Here is a 17,677-nt window from a genome sequence, read left to right as displayed (position 1 = left end):
GAGGGCTTCAAAACTTCTACACAGAATTTTGATGTTTGCCTTCTTTGATCTTTGACCTTGATTTTTGACCTATATTGTACATTTTGCTACAAAATGCTACTCCTTCGCCATTTCTAACCCGATTTCGATTCCGTTTGCTTTATGTGATGGCACTAGGTGAGGGCTTCAAAACTTCTACACAGAATTTTGACCTTTGCCTTCTTTGACCTTTGACCTTGATTTTTGACCTGTATTGTACATTGGCTACAAAATGCTACTCCTTCGCCATTTCTAACCCGATTTCGATTCCGTTTGCTTTATGTGATGGCACTAGGTGAGGGCTTCAAAACTTTACACAGAATTTTGACCTTTGCCTTCTTTGACCTTTGACCTTGATTTTTGACCTGTATTGTACATTGGCTATAAAATGCTACTCCTTCGCCATTTCTAACCCGATTTCGATTCCGTTTGCTTTATGTGATGGCACTAGGTGAGGGCTTCAAAACTTTTACACAGAATTTTAACCTTTGACTTCTTTGACCTTTGACCTTGATTTTTTACCTATATCGCACATTTTGCTACAAAATGCTACTTCCGGCGGGGACATATATTACGCACCGCGTAATTTCTACTTTTCCTTGTTTTCAGATGAATCGAATTCTTTTTTAATTTCCCGATATTCTTCAAATACTTACTGACATGTTAAAACATATTACGCAGGAGATGGGGACAGACAAATCATCTCAAAATCTATGAAAGACAATATGCTTTTCAGCAATGATTTTTTTTAACAATACCAATATATGTTGTATTGCATTACACTCCGGTAACTCCCGAATGGTAAATGGGTTTTACAGTAGATATTAAATTTTCCTGGAAATACAAAAGGCTTAATAAAGATTGTTGTAAATCATATTCCTGAATATTGACATTGTTATTATTTTGTTGAAGTATTCTCCACCCATTCTCCTCTCGCCTTAAATTGTAGTTTTCATGATTATATCTGTATGAAGGTATCCTCGCTTGCTCAAATACCCACCAATATCACCCTTTTTATTACCAAAACAAAAAGTTTGACAATTATCTATATCATTTACAACCATGGTTTCACATTGATGTTTGTTCTTATAACAGAATTCTTAACGTTAAAGGTTTATATGATGAGTACAAAACCTGTTGTGTTCATTTTCAATTACATCTTCAAACTAGTTGCGAACCTTATCTGATTGAACATAAAAAGAAAATAACCCCTTGTCTCATAATTAAAAAAAAATATATATATGTATATATATATATATATATATATATACATATACATATACATATAATCAATACTAATTTAAAATTGGACAATCAGTTAAACTGGACATTCCTACTATAGGAGGGGCTAAATCCCCCTTTATCAAAGGTAAAGTAAAAATCCGGATGGCTTTTTTCACAAGCGTTAAAGTGTTTTCATGCCATGTGCCATAATTATGTGCCATAGAGGTATTCTACATGTAGTATGGGATAAAAAACAAACAAACAAACAAACAAACAAACAAACAAACTATAACGTGCTTCGGAAAATGTTCGTGTCCCCTCTGATTTATCTAAAGTATCAACATTTTGAGAGACTTTTATGAATTTAGCACCTTCATCAACAGTCATCAACAGTATTACAAATTCTTTTGGTGACTATTTTTTATGACTTTGTGCATTTTTTTTTTTTTAAATAGAAGTCATTCTTAAGCCTACTCGAGACAAAAATAAGGCGCAAAATGGACACTGCGTAGACAACTGCTTTTAAGACGCATACCCTGTTATAATACGGAGCTAGGAATATGCAGATTACAAGCACACAGAAAGCATAACATGATTTATACATACATACTTTAGTTTTTGTTGTTTTTTCTTTAACGGTGACACAGAAAGCATAAACAAAATAAAATAGTGACAGGACGATATCCAGCTGTAATTCTTCTGTATTAATAGTGTATAGAGACAGATGGCAATGTCGAGGCTCCAGGCAACGTGACGAGTAAACAAAGTTGGAAGGCGCCTCAAAATAAGAATATACTATTAGGAGGAAAACATATCCTTTATATATTTCTATCAATTAAATGAGAAAATACAAAAGAATACTAACACTCAGACGTACGGACATTAGCAACGGGTACGCCTACGTTGGTTTAAAGGAAGATGAACAGATGAAGAGTTTGTTTGCAAAAACCGATAAGTCCATTTTTGAAGATTTTCATGTACGGTCTTTGTCATAAAGGACAAAATAATACCTTTAAAATGATATATTGGTCACTACATATAAAGGTACATTTTTGAAGTTATGGTCAAAAGAAGCAAAAATGTTTTTAGTATTTTCTTTATTTTTCTTGACCTTTAATGGCAAATATCTCCATTTGACAAATATGGACTTATCGGTTTTTGCAAACAAACTCTTCAGATAGTGCATCTATAAAAACATAGGAAACAGAGGTGTTCCATTAAGAAAGAGAGAAAAGAATCTTTGCTGTTGGACAAAAGGGGGCAAAAAAAAATCTACATGCAAAATCTTCCTGGCAGCAATCACAATGAAATGAGTTACAAATGTCACGGAATGTGATCATAAAGAGCAAACAGAGACGAAAATAGGTCAGAATAGTATGTACAAAAAAGAATATTGACCTGTGACAAAGCGCAAAGAAATTCGAAAAGACATAATGATAGAAGCTCCGACTGTCAGTCTGTCAGTAACACACTGCAGACCAAACCAAAGGAGACAGGTTTCTTGTTTATAGTTGTAGAAATTAGGTATTGCACAAACTAAAAAGGAACACTGAATTGCCAACATGTTCCTTAAAAACAAACAAACATACAAACAAACAAACAAAAAATGCAACAGTGCTCTTTTGTGCGTACACGGTACAACTCCGTCAGACGATCCGAAATGGAAGACCGCAAGTACGGTACGCCGAACCTTATCTGGGAGAAGATTTTTGAAGAACAGCGCCAACTTGTGACGATTTCGGCACTTACAAGATCTGAATCAATCAGCTTTTCGTGATGAGAAGATAAAAGTAAAGCGATCTGTTACTTATGATGAGAAGAGAGTATAGTCCCTTTACACAAGCAGGCCTGCATATACAAGAAGAAAAGTGGTTTCTGTTATCATACCTAAATGACCATTTCATTTATACAGTTAGGCACCGAGAGCGTTATTCATCTCATCTGCTTCAAAACTGCAGTATAATGGTATGGCTCTAGTAATGTTGAAGTATGTCTAGACCTATGAAGCTGCATCTGGATGGAAGGGACTGTTGCAGGCCATTAATTTCCGCATGTGCATTCGTGTAATATTTGGGCAAACGTATAACTATTGTAAAAGAAAATCCGTGATGCAAAATGGTGCAGAATAACGTTGGGAAAAGAAAATGTGTGTCTGTACATATTAATGGAAGAATTCTACCTAACACCTAAAATTGTTTCATTTGACTTTGAAGCAGCATGATGAGCAAATAACAAACAAACAAATAAACAAAACAATCAAACAAATTAAAATCACCAAAAAACAAAATCAGTAGTAAGACAGGATTTTAAAGCAGCACAATGAGTGAAAACAAAACAAAACTTAACTTAAGACAACATAACATAAACAATCAGCATAAAATAAAAACACCCCCCCCCCACCAGAATTATGGAAACAAACACGATGTATGTATAGGCCTTCGTACAACTATTCATAAACAAACAAAATATGACAAAGCTATACAAAGACACCATAATACTGTTTGCCATGAAGGAAATGGAAGGGAATTCGTAATTAATATTATATCATGTCCTCTCCCATTGGATTGCCAACTTGGCTCGACTTGAAGGAATCCGGACTAAGGGTCGCGTTCAGCCTCACAGCAGCAGCTGCAGCACGTTAAAGTTGTGGCCTGATGGAGTGAGATCAGATTAAAAGTAAAGCATTCGAAAGTTCATTAAAAGCAGACTTAGAGCTAAAAAAGAAAATTACAACAAGTTTTAATTCAAGCACTTGTAAAATTTATTGAAACTGGTTCGCAAATATTCGACTGTAATTAATTGAGTGACTGCAGTACAAATTAGCCTGGGTTAAGTTTCACGGGACAATCCGTTCAAACTGCAATTTTTTAACCCTGTGCAGCCATTGTTGGATTATGCAGTTTTGACATTACGTGTTGTGTTCAAGCAGGGAGGTGGGAAGAGATTCCCACCTCTCTAGAACAAAAGGTAGTAACCTATATAAAATACAAAGAGATTTCCACAAATTTAGTTTTTTATAATGAAAAGTAGGTCTATATACAAACTGTACTTGTTTCCTCTACTTGTCACTGGCACATGAAAAACATAATCTTTTTCTACATTTTTAAACAGGCAAGGCGTACTTTCATTTTTTTTTTTTTAAGAAAGAAATATGTTAGTTTCTGCTTATATTTTCTTGATATCGTTGGATGTTTATTTATTATAGCAACTGTATAGGAAAACGGCCGCTGCCCAATAAATAGCAGGATCATATACACGTTGTAGGTCTTTATTTTTCAGAGGAGTTCTTTCTGATATTGAGATTTTGTATAGCTGTTAATCACCATAATGGGTCAGATGGACGTGAGTATAGAATGATACAACTTCTGATAACAGATCGTTAGGATAGTTCGTTTTTCGTTTTGTGTAGTGTTTTGTTATTGTAAGATATTGCTCAAAAAGAATATCGCCTTGAAAGTGAAAAAAAAATAGCATCAATGAAATAAACGTAGGTACCTAATATGCGTGTACGACAACATGAAAAAACAAAAACAAAGCAAAAGAAAACAAAAACACGAGATTAAGGGATGAAACAAGGCACCAAAACAAGGAGGATCAAACTACGTATCAGAAATACAAAAAGAAATAGATTTTTGTTACGCAGAGAAGCAACTTGCGTTAACATTATACCTTTGCGAACAGGTATTGAACGATATTGCTTTATTTCATATCATTCAGAAACAAGGCATGATTTTTTTTTCTCTTTTTTCTTTAGCTGTTTAATAATGAAATTTAATACAACAATATGCGCACCGCACCGTCCGGCACTTTGCAGGCCGGCGGACCATTGACGTATCCACAAATTCACGGAAAGAGCAGAAATTGAAGGGCAGTCTTGATGACTAATGCGTCTAACTCAGTGATGAGAATGGAGGGGTAAAACTTGGCGTCCCTTCTGAAATCAGGTGGTGGTGGCGTTTGCGTCGGTGGAGGACTGTGTGCGAGTAAAACTTGAATAGCCATTAAAACAGGTATTGAGTACACAGTAGTTTGACAGTCACCGCATCCATCGCATCACATCCCCCTTATCCGACTCATATGCACGACAGTCGAGCGAAAGACGGAGGGCACTTCCTCACGGGATCGGATCGGATACGGTAAGTTACTTCTTCCTTTCTGGAATCTCAGCAGTATTCTGTAATTTCATGTTATAAGACGCACCTGCCTGTGCTATCTTGTATGAGATGCCATAGTAAGGTGAACATGATTTCGGTGTGCCCTCTGTACGCCAGCTGAGCTGAGGGGAGGGTGATGGGTTGCTCAGCTGCGGAGCTGGTGATGATAGTCCCATCTACTGGAATCTGTGTCTGGGTGAAAATAGAAAAAAAACAACAACATTTAAACAAAAACATAACAGGATTCAGAACACACGTCACAGAGTCCAAGCTAGCCTGTTACACTCGAGAGCAGCTGCCAAGAATCAAACCAAAATAAAAAGACACTGTAGTAAAAATAATTAAAGCAAGTCAAAAAGATTTATTGTACATTAGTGACATTTAAAATCATCCTGTTCACCATGTCACCTCTCACTCACTGCACTGCCACTGACACACGACACTTCTACCATCCCACTGGATAGTTTCAAGGAACTGCTCAAAGGGATTACTACTTCAAGGTTCAAGGTTCAAGGTAGGTGCCTTTTGACAGGATTGCCAAAGAGAATGTCATGATACTTAAGTGCTTGCAAGTTGTTGCAGTAGGCCCTAATTAAAATGTAGAACCCCGCTCTAGATCTAGTGTAGTGGTGTAGAAAAAAAAAGAGAAGAAAACAAAGTTGACACTAGTCACAACATTGTCCTGTGTTGATAATACTCTTTGAGTTTGATTTTGAGTTGTTTAATATCAAAATTGATCACAAAACAACAACAATTGCAAGGCAAAAGGGGTCTGTAAGTAGAAGGTAGAATGAAAGTCGGGATCAGTATCACTATCATCAGTGTCAGTATGTTTCAACTTCTCCATCACGTCCCCCTCCGTCCCTCACCACTCGCCCCTCCATTTGAATGAAAGTACCAAGGGTGCATATCAGTAAATTGTAAAGGCTGTTATGATTGTGAAAAACATAATGCAAATTTTGAAAACTTTTTTTTTCTTTTGTATGCCCTTTTTTATATTCAATATCTTACACTTTAAAGATTAATATTGAATTTTATACTCCAGTTTGGTAGTGATCACATGATTATGTGGATCTGAATACATTTCAAAACGTATACATGTGATACTTGCCGAACATGATACCAGAAGCAGTAGAAAATACGCCGCATTGTGGATAATACTCACCAAAACAATAACAACAACATCAACAAATACAACAAATACATTGCCAAAGAAAAAGAAAACATTGCTAAATATTTGACATTCATGTCATTATTCAGAACTTTGAAAGAATAATTTCTTCTTTCTAATCAAAAGTTTTTAACTACTTGTGAAAGTCACCACTGAATGCTGACAGTGATGTGATGGTACTGTGATGTATATTGTCTGGAGTCTGGAAGCCTTTTAACCCATTCCGTACTGAATTCTGAAATGCCCATAGAGTTAATACACAGGCCACCAGGTTCCCATTTGCAGCTCGGGTTAGTGGGTTGGTGCAATGATTGAAAAGGAGTTACTGAAAACAGTGGAATGATTAATGTCACTGATTTTTTGTAAGTTAAAAATTAGATGCTCATTTTAATTCGTCAGAATGCTGTGCAGAGCATGCCTTTTGTTTGTCATGAAAATTTTGTGAAAGGGATAGGTGTACAACTTTGTACACTTGTAGTTGGTTTTTCAGGAACTTTTTCTTTTTTTAACCATTGGCACTTGGACACTATGATCATGTGTCATCGACAAAACTTCTGTCAATGGGAATGACATTTGATGTACATTGTAATCATTAAAAAATGTTTACATGTTAAAGTACTTTACCTGAAGGGTATTTTAATTGCTGCATAGTGTTAATTCTCTTAGTTTTTTAGCTCACCTGAGCCAAAGGCTCAAGTGAGCTATTGCGATCGCCCTTCGTCCGGCGTCCGTCGTGCGTCGTGCGTAAACTTTTTACATTTTCATCTTCTTCTTGAAAACCCCAAGACCGATTTTCATCAAACTTGGCAGGTAGCATCCCTAGGGGGTTAGGAACTCAATTTGTTAAAATGGGCACCATGCCCCACCCAGGGGGCCCCCAGGGGGGCCCAAACCCCCCAAAATTAAGGAATCTGTAAAAATCTTCTTCTCTAGAACCAGAAGTGATAGAGCTAAGTTAATACTATGAGTTAGTACATTGATGACTGTAGTTTCAAGTTTGTTCATGGCAGAATCAGGGGTGCCCCCCTTGGGACCCAGGGGAGGGGATGAGGAGGGGTCCTAATGGGGCCTAAATTGTACATTTTTATCTTCTTCTTGAAAACCCCATGACCCATTTTCACCAAACTTGGCAGGTAGCATCCCTAGTGGGTTAGGATCTCAATTTGTTAAAATGGGCACCATGCCCAACCCAGGGGGCCCCCAGGGGTCCCAAACCCCCCAAATGAAGGAATCTTTATAAATCTTCTCTAGAATCAGAAGTTATAGAGCTGAGATAATATTATGAGTGAGTACATTAATGACTGTAGTTTCAAGTTTGTTCATAGGAGATCCAGGGGTGCCCCTCTTGGGTAGGGGGGGGGGGGGGGGTGGTTGGAAGGGTCCAAATGGGGGCCTGAATTGTACATTTTCATCTTCTTCCTGAAAACCTCATGATGGATTTTTGTCAAACTTGGCAGGTAGCATCCCTAGGGGGGTCAGGATCTCAATTTATCAAAATGGGCACCATGCCCCACCCAGAGGGCCCCAGGGGGCCCCAATCCCCCCAAATTAAGGAATCTTAAAAAAATTGGGCCCTTATTGTACATTTTCATCTTCTACTTGAGAATGCCTGGTCAAATTTTGGTAGAGCTGTGAATAATTTAGATTAGTGACTGCGTGAAAGGTGAACTTGCGATACTCAGGTGAGCGCTAGACCCGCGGGTCTCTTGTTTTTAAATTTCCACTAGTTGAGGATGAGTCCTGAGTATACTCAAGCAGGTGTCTATGGGAAATGTGTGTTCAGTAAAATAAGCCCATCCTCAAGGTGTTAATATCCATCATGTTTGTTTGTTTGTTTGTTTTCTGTGGGAAAGGTTCAAGAGTTTGCTTAAACTTGTGTCTTCTTACGGTATAGTACAAAAGTACTAGTAATCAGGAATGCATCATTTGTAATTTGCCATTTACAGTCCAGTTGCAGTCTCTACAAAGTTAGATTTTGTCACTAGACTATTTGGTTTGAAAAATCCCTGAAATCTATCAAATTCCAGCAGAATTCAGTTGCAAAAGTAAAGACCTCATCACTTCTGTAGCAATACTGAATATCACCATAATGATACAAGTATCAATAATCTTGTCATGAAGAAATATTTTCCAAAATAATGAGCACTACAACAAGTTAGAGTCATTAACTTCGCAAAAATCAGACAGAAATTAAAAAAAAAAATGCCAGTTTGAGAGACAACAGGGACATTGATATTTTTTTTTTAGATGTGGTGTCAATTTTAGAATCCTAAAAAAAGTAGCAACTATCAGATTTTTCTTCTATTTTAAAGTAGTGTTCTACTGATATTGCTGCAATCACTTTATCCACACATTGTACAAAGTTTGTATGTGGGTGAATTGGTCCTTTGATAGTCTGACTAATTCCATCGCAACTGTGAACACACATGCATGTCTTTACATAAAAAAATGGTAATATTTACTTTCATTTCCTTACCACTCCTCATTTTAGAGGCAAGGTTGCATGAATGCAGTAGGAGCGGACTGTAGCCAGGAAGCATTCTTGTTTGTACATTTGTACCATTGGTTTGATTTCCAGGTCTAGATTGTCACTGTGTGATTTTTGTCATAAACTTGCAAGGACAAAATAGTACACTAGTTGGGGTTGTGCAGTTTGGGAGGGAAAAAAGAAAGAAAGAAACGTCCAGGTCATGACCTCCAGTGTGTACATTCAGCTGGTATTGATTATTGAAGTTGGAAAATCATGTTAGAAATTCTTGTTGATTCGTCTCTCAGCCCCTTCCCCTCACTTTTCTCTCTTTACACCCACTGAAAGGTGATTTTAAAAAAAGATAATATTCACCAAAAAGGCTGTTGACTGCGCCTACGTAGTCGATTTGATCTTTCATTCACTTGCCATCTCTGAATTCCAATGAAAACAGATCCTTTCAAGAATACATCCCCTTCATGTTTCCTGATGTTATTTCACCTGTGATAACCTTATCGCTGGTCTGTCGCAAGTCCTCACACAAACTTTCAGTGTATGACAGCAAGAAACATGGAAGAAGAGGCTGCTATGCGAGGTTTAGTACCAGTAATTGTTTTCACACATTTCATGATGTGTTTCCCATCCACGCTTTTTGCATTTTTAGAAAATAGGAAGGAAGAAGCAAGGTGCACCTCGGTACAAAACAAACTTTGCATAAAGGGCCACTTAACATGTTAAAGCTCATCTAAAATTGGCTGAACATGTGTAACTGTTTGTCATTTGAAAAGATTTGCTTTGGTTATCGTCTGTACAGTCTGTTCAGTTACAGTGTTCAAGACAACTTGTAAGTTGTGCAACCTTATCAGGTAAATCATTAATCCAAATATGCTTCCTTGCAAGATTTGCTCAAGTTTAAAATTGGATTGGACTTTCATTTGTAGTGTTGTAGAAGAACATATTACTGTGTTAAAATATAATGTATGCCTACTGAAAAAAGTGGATATTTTCACTTTCAAGAGTAATTTTTCACATTTGACCTGGTATTTAACGAAAATTTCATGTGTTTTTAATTGAACTACAGAATCAGAACATTACTGGAATACTACGTGTACACTTGTACGTATGTATATGGGATGCATATTCGTGTGCTTTTATTTTTTCACTAGCTTCTGGCTGTGGGAAATGCTTGAAAATTTCCACTTTAACAGTATTCGGTAGTGACTTTAATAGTGTTGCTAGGAAAGAACAAGGTTGATGAGTGTTTTGGACATTCATATCAAATGGAGAATAAGAGCTCTTTGGTGTATCTTAAGATTAAAATGAGGTGTTTAAAAGGGCTACCATGTATTTCAACTGTTCCCTGTGTACATAGAAAAGGAACATAAAGTATTGATAGTGGTGATGACATCACAGAGTGACACATTTTTAGACCTGAGTGGACCAAGCTTGCCCTCAAGAAATACATTTCTCAAACCGGGAATCTCATCCTAAAGATCTCTGTGAAAACCAGTTGATCTGGAGTGTCAGACTGTCACGGAGTGCTCAACGTGCCAGGAAAACCCGTTATCCTGTTTTTCCTGGGCCCCGAGCTGACCAGCTCTGTTTTGATACACCCCCTGTCTCAGTAGATTGTGACCACTTTTAGAGTTTTTATGTCCCTCTTCGTTCAAAATGTATGTGAAGCAAATCCTTGCTCAGCACTCTAAGCTTGCAGACATTATCCTGGCTCAAAAGAAGGGGCTGAGATCTGGCTCTGGGAGCCGAGCTACCAAACATATTTCATATCTCTGTCAAAAGTTGGGGGATTTTTGGACGCTGCTCTCTCCTTTGGGACATAGGGCCTACCCTTACCAGAAGAGTAAAACAAGGATCTTGCTCCTGCTTTATCTATTTGGGTATAGTGATAAACTGTGGGCACTTCTTTGACCTGCTGGAGAGAGTAAAGTCACATTCTTTTGGATATAGTGATACCCTCTAAAGAACAAACAAGTAATTTCAACAGCTGTGGTGTGCATTTTTGTGAATGAAAAAATCCTTCTCATTAAGCTATTTGTACAATTGTACGTTCACACGCAGTTGCCAAACTTGAAGTTTAGGTCGAAAATTTAACTCAATAATTAGCTCCATTTGTGAATTCATGACGCAGGTTCTCATGCACACAACTTACGAGTGAATCCCTCTTGATGATTATACTGGAAGTGCAGAGTCTTCTCTATGACTTCATGCCCATACAAAGTAGTGCAGCTGGAGGTTGACCCAGAAGTAATTAATGAGAAGTAAGTTCACGCTAACTCACAAGTACATTGATTATTGTGTCCACATGGAGTAAAACTATGACTGGGGACCCCCCATGGCTCGTGGTACCTCGAACATACCCTAATACCCCTTTCAGGTAATCGTGGATGCGGATAATAGGAGCAATAAGTCATAAAATTTTGATTACATGAACGGGAGAGGAGTAAAAAAGTGCGCATTATTTTTATGCTGCTATTGTCCGCATTATTGCAGCATGAGGAGTTGATCGAGAATACATGAACGCGTTTTACGACTTATGCGCACTGACATTCCACAGTTCGGTCAAAGGTCACTCGATTTCCCGCACAACTGCTGATTGCTGAGCTTGAGCGAGAGCTGTGCATGTACACGTGAGTATAATATAATATCACCGGAAACATTACGTCATTATAGAGGCATGCGCAGTAACCATGACAAATACTCCCGTCTTTCGCACCGTTATATGAACGGGCGCTCGTAAAAGTAGTGCGCACTTCAAGGGATATATGAACGCGATTTTTATTACTTCATCCGCATTATTTGGATGGGGATAATTGAACCGCGATTACCTGAAAGGGGTATTAGATGTGTCGTGGTTCTACTTAATGACTGAACTTTAAGATCACTAACTTTTGAGTGCGTCCGCACAGCCCTTAACTACAAGCAAGTCATCAAGAGTTACAAGTGTAAGTTTCACCTAAACTTAGATTTTAGGAACAGCCTGTGAACATAACCTTTGCATGATAAAATATGCGATGCACATTTTGTTCAGTTGCCTTTCCAATCCCCTCCCCCTCGATCCCCTCAGAAAAAAGAAAGAAAGAAAAGAGCTTATGACATGCAAAAATATGATTATAGAGAAATACCTATCTCAACTGACAAACAAACAGACATGATGCAAACTTTGCTTTCCTTTTAAAAGGGAAGTCCTGATTGTTTGCTCTTGTTCTTCTGTAGAGGAATGGATTATCCTTGTTCCATATTAGTACGTGGTAGCTGCAAATATATTGATGGATCAGATAATGAGATTTTGCTAAGCTGCTTCCTTGGCTCCTGTAAAAAGAGTGATAAGTCTTTGCCAGAGGGCTCTCCTCTTTCCCCTGATTCGCCTCTCTTAATACTCCTTCAATTGACTGTCTAGTGTAAATCCAGTAAATGTTCAATGTGATTGTATACTACATGTACTTCCAGAGTGTCATACTCAATTGAGTGAATGTTTGTCTGTGTGTTAAAAAAACAAAGAATAACTATACATGGAGTATTTCAAAGACAAATTGGATTTTATATTCCACCCATAGGTCTTTGAGGATAAGTGACTTTAATAATATGCCACAGTAACTCATCCCCATAGTTTGTTTTGACATGATATCATTAAGGCCCTGATATTGACATTCTGATATCTGGAGAATGTCTGTGGGTCCATGAGCATAGAGAGAATAACATATTAAACGATGACATAACCGAAAATTAAGTCAATGAAATTTATGTTAGAATTAATTTTGACTCTCTTTCATTTGGTATGCCATAGACATTTGATAAAGGGGAAGTTAGTTCTGTCTCTAGAACAAAGTTCACATTTCATTTTACAATTTTTAGATTGTATTGATTCAAATGATTCATGATGTACATGTATGATATGAACAATAAAGGCAGTCAGAGTACAAACGAAAATGGTTTTATTGTGAATTAGTTGACATGCAGAAGAGCATATTTATTGTGAAAGATCATAGATTGTGTGTTGAAACCATCTACAGTTCTTTATATGACATTGGCCATACATACCATATGTTGTGGTTTAGGTGCAGTATATCTGGTAAAAAAAAGGGAGCTGCCTTTTATCATGCCATGACCACAAGGGATGATTAATCCTCATGCCATTATTTGAAATGAGAGTGTCTAGCAGTGGCTCCACCAAACCCTCCCCCACCCCACTATCTGCCTTCACTGCTGTTTCATTTTCACAGTGTTTGCTTTTCTTCTCTATACATATTTGTCATTTCAAACAACTATCCCCCCTCCCACACACACACACACACACACACACACACACACTCATTTCATGTAACTTGGCGGACTTGAGAGGGAACAGAAATCAACTCTTTTTCGGTACCGGTAAGGTTTCAGTTGAGATTGTGGTTTGTCTGTATATTTGTCTGTTAGGTGTTACGTATAATGGTATACAGTGTGCCTCCCTGCTTCAGCTGCTAGACGAGGGTGGGGGGGGGGGGGGGGGGGAGAGTGCAGCTGGAGTGTTTAGCGCCCACTTCCTGTGTTCTTGCCTCATTGCAGGGACACATATTCACGCTCACTGCCAGCAGTTGCTTCGACTTGGCAGTCCTTGAATCCGCTCATTGGCCGTAAAGCTCGCAGCGGACGGCTTTGGTCATTTCTGGACAACTATCACCGAAGGTCCCCCAGAATCTGTTCTTGTCTGCGGAAACTGCGATAAACACAATTGCTTGAAGGGCTTGAGCTGAACGTTCCCAGGGAAAGTGGTGGAGAGAATCGGAGGCTTATCATCAATGACCTATGCTCAATTATGTTAAAGCCACGTGCGGGGAGGAGTGAAGAAAGTAGGAGAGAAGTTTAATAACGAGACACAAGGAAACAGGGAAAGAAAAAAAAAAGGAAGGGAGACCTCATGTCCATGATATCTCTCTCACTCTTGTTATTGGATTGCTCAGCTAAAGCCGGATTAGTTTGGACGTCATAACGGGCTTGGTGTGCATCTCCCAGTGCTGGGGCAGTCGTGGTTGTTGGTATCGGATCCTATTTTGTCGGCCAGCCTCACTGGATACGGTGCACCCTTTCAAGGCTTACTGGAGGTGTATTTCGTCCAGAACTTGATAGGATTCTTGGAGTAGGGGAATCCAATTGGAGGGGTTTGTCTCATATTGATTCCTGCTGAGTGCCCCATGTTCTGTGAGTTTGGTAGTGGACTGCAGTGGCTTATCTCAATCTCTTGAGGAGAGGGACAATATTGCAGAACAGTAAGTGTCAGTTTTCTCATTATAATTATGACCTTTCTCTACTTCTGCTGGACACAATTATGTCAAGAGGATCTGAACAGACAGAGCTTGCATGATTTTTCTTTTATTTATTTATTTGGCACTTGTTCCCTTCCGTAAAGGATTTCTGACCAGTAATTAGAATATTACAAACATGTTCTATTCATTTCAACATGGTTGGGTTTAGCACCTAGTGTATTAAACCAGAGTGAAACTGTTGTAATGTGTCAGAAAAAAAATGGCAAGAAATGGAAAGGTTTTGCAAAATGTGTAGGCCTAAAGGTCTTAAAATACAGAATATTTTATATGTTTGCAGGGATGCTTTATATGCATAAAATAAAGAATAAAGAAGGCAGTGAATCGTCCTTACTGCATCCATACACTTATACTGTTAACCCATTGAGGACGGTTTGATTTTGCTACAACACGCATTCCCTATAGACACCTGCCCGAGTATACTCGGGACTCGTCCTAAATGGGTTAAAAAAGAAAGACTTTTTGTCTGAAAAAGGTTTGTACCCAAATCTCTGTCTTTTGTGTTTGTATCTTGATTGGCCCATGTATTCATGAGACATGCTTTATAACATGGTACAGTGGACATTTCCTGGCTTCTCTCCCTTTTAAATATTCATTTTGTCGGGGGGGGGGGGGGGGGGGGGGGGGTGGGGGGGGGGGGGACAATTTGTGGTAAACCATGCATGCAGATGGTCAGAAATCTTGCTAGCTCGGTTGGTACACGTTGTATATCAGTTCAGGTGAGACGCTGTGCTTCGCTCAGCATCTGTATGTGTCAATGATAATTAATCTTTCTGAATTTCTTCTTGATGGCAAGGCACACATTGTTTTAAAAGCCTAAATATCACCATGGACGAATTTCTTGTTTTGTTTGTTTGTTTGTTTGTTTGTTTGAAGACAAGATGTGGTAATTCTATCCTTTAACCCGAATAAAGACTGGCCCTGGGTATACCAAAGCATAGCATTTTCTATTTGAAACGTGAAATAGCAAAGTCAGCCCATCCTCAATGGGTTAAAAAAAAAAAAAAAAATCAGTGGGACATCAAGGAAAGGGCTACAGTAGCCTTTTCCCTCATCTGAGTGCAATGAAGGGGGTGAAGACACTTTTCCCCACACAGGCAGCGGCTCATCACCATTCGTTGCTTCCTTGATTCCCCTTCTTTCATATTGCAAGCCGATCACCCCCTGGAAGTGCAGCACAGATCTGCGAGATATTGCTCATAAAGGTCTTGATAATATATTCTCCTGTTCTTGTAAAATGTTCACTTAAATATTTTGCTTGCCTGGTATGAGTGAAGACTAAAGCCATTGTGAAGGGGATCGACCAGTGGTAAATTAGAAACACTTCTCAGTGAATACACTTTTAACCCATTCAGGACAAGTTCTGAGTATACTTGGGCACCGTCTTTCAGAAAAATGTGTTGTAGCAAAATCAGTCCATCCTCAACAGGTTAAGATTACGCATAAGTTGTATAATCCAGGGCTATGACTGCTAAACTGAACATTGTTTTAGCAGATAATTGTCGCTGTCATGTACAGTGTAAACATACTGTAAAACGAGGAATTTTCGCATGCATTTTAATTTCATTAATTTTGTGAGCGCCAAGATTTGCGGAATTAAAATGCACGCGGAAGTTCTTGTTTACACTACATGCATTGAATGCCAGTGGCAGTTCACGAAAATTTCACGCTGCAAAAAAGGCCGTCGGCTCCAATTCGCGAAATATTCATGCCGTGAATATATCATGTTTTACAGTACTAAAATGGTAGTAATTAGTTGAAGCAGTACTAATGATATGTATGGTGATAGTGTTAAGGATAGGGATTGGGAGTCATTGCATGGTTATACTTCATACCTTTAACGGTTTGTATAGTATCACCAATTAATACTTCCAGTGCGACTATGTCTGCTGCATGGAAATTATAATTCTTTCTATTTTGCGCCTCTAGTGCACGAGAGGCTCAGGCACAATTTGTTTAATAGCAATGCATGCTGTCAATAAATCCATGGGTGAGGAAGTGTTAATGGTGTTGCTGTTCATTGCATAAAGCCAGAATCATATCCCGACACCGATTGAGGCGAAGATAATCATGTAATCATGAGTTTATGAGACCGCCTTGATTGAAGCTCGGCACCAATTCACTTCTCTCTGTAGCGCCTGTCAAATCAGATATTGGTGTCGCGTGCTGTGAGCTCGTGCCGCCTTAATAACAATGGAGCAATTATCCATTTCCAAGCGCGGTAGAGTTGGTATACCAGCCGAGCTGAGAGTGCAGGTTGATTGCCAATGACAGTCATTTCCTGGCTGATTGTTGCAAAGTGTGTGTGCACTTTTCAGGGATGGGTGAGTTTTGGTTCGTCTTTTTCTTTTGGTTTACTTGTTACGCTTTATCAAGTTTATGTCAACATTGGCCACTGCCACAGAGTGACCTACTCATTTCCTCCATCTTCCTCATTTAAAGGGACTTATCAAAAACTTAATGTCACTGTAACAAACTAATGAATAAAAATTTTTCCCATGCTGTGCTGCTTTGGTATGCAGTATAATTACTAACACAGATTTGAAACACTGAAGGGTTGCAAAAGTTTTGTGGTCAATTTAATGTTGCTGTGGCTCTTTGTGGTTCACCATGGATTATTTCTATTGTGTTTTAGTTACAGTTTTAATCATTTTCTGAGATTAATCTGTAGAAGAAAGTAAATTGTAGACACTCGTGTCAGTGGGCTAGGACATGAGGAGTGAACAAAAGTTACTTTGCACTTTCAGGCACTGTGAAAGGAAAATATGACTGAGAGAGGGAGAGAGCTTCCCTTACAATTGTATAGGTGCATTCACATTGAGGGTAAAATACAGGGTAGGCCTACATGTATCTTTAATATGCTGTAATATGCAATGTCAGTTTGTAGTAAAATGAACATGATGCCAAATGTTAGCAGAATGTCTTTTTTTTTTCACCAGTGGTATTTCACCAATAAATGAGAATGGTGCCAGCCAATAACATTTTTTTTTTCTATACCCGTTGAGGACAAGTCCCAAGTATACTCGGGCAGGGCTCTACGGGGAATGCATGCTGTAGCAAAATCAGCCGGTTCTCAATGGGTTAATACCACAGTAATTCAGTACATGAATAAACATCTTGCTGCTAAGTACTACAACAAGTTGTTCATTTTCTGTCATTATCACTGGACGTTACCAACTTGTTTGCATACAAAGCCATTGGCAATTTGAGGCCTTGGCCTGTAGAGGGTTAAAGCCAAACTTTTGGCACCTGTTACTAGAATACAGTGCCATCCCTGGGGGTAAAGGCCTTGTCATACAGGTGTCATCCTAAAGGTCAATGTACT

At 38.6% G+C, this 17,677-nt stretch overlaps 1 long non-coding RNA gene across 2 annotated transcripts in view; it reads left to right on the top strand.

The window, feature by feature from the left end:
• The first annotated feature begins 5,319 nt into the window (after positions 1-5,319).
• The window catches only part of LOC139738212 (uncharacterized), a 41,811-nt gene continuing 29,453 nt past the window's right edge, over positions 5,320-17,677 (top strand). The window contains exon 1 of one of the 2 annotated variants that reach the window (XR_011711423.1): positions 5,320-5,378. This is a non-coding gene — a long non-coding RNA (uncharacterized lncRNA). Of the gene's footprint in view, positions 5,379-13,723; positions 14,299-17,677 lie in introns of those variants that run through there. The other variant, XR_011711422.1, reaches the window with a different exon arrangement.

The sequence above is a fragment of the Diadema antillarum genome, unplaced genomic scaffold (genome assembly GCF_040938485.1).
Source record: "Diadema antillarum isolate AM-2024a unplaced genomic scaffold, OU_Dant_1.0 seq00000730_RagTag, whole genome shotgun sequence".
Classification (NCBI taxonomy): domain Eukaryota; kingdom Metazoa; phylum Echinodermata; class Echinoidea; order Diadematoida; family Diadematidae; genus Diadema; species Diadema antillarum.
This window is presented reverse-complemented; position numbering and strand designations above follow the sequence as displayed.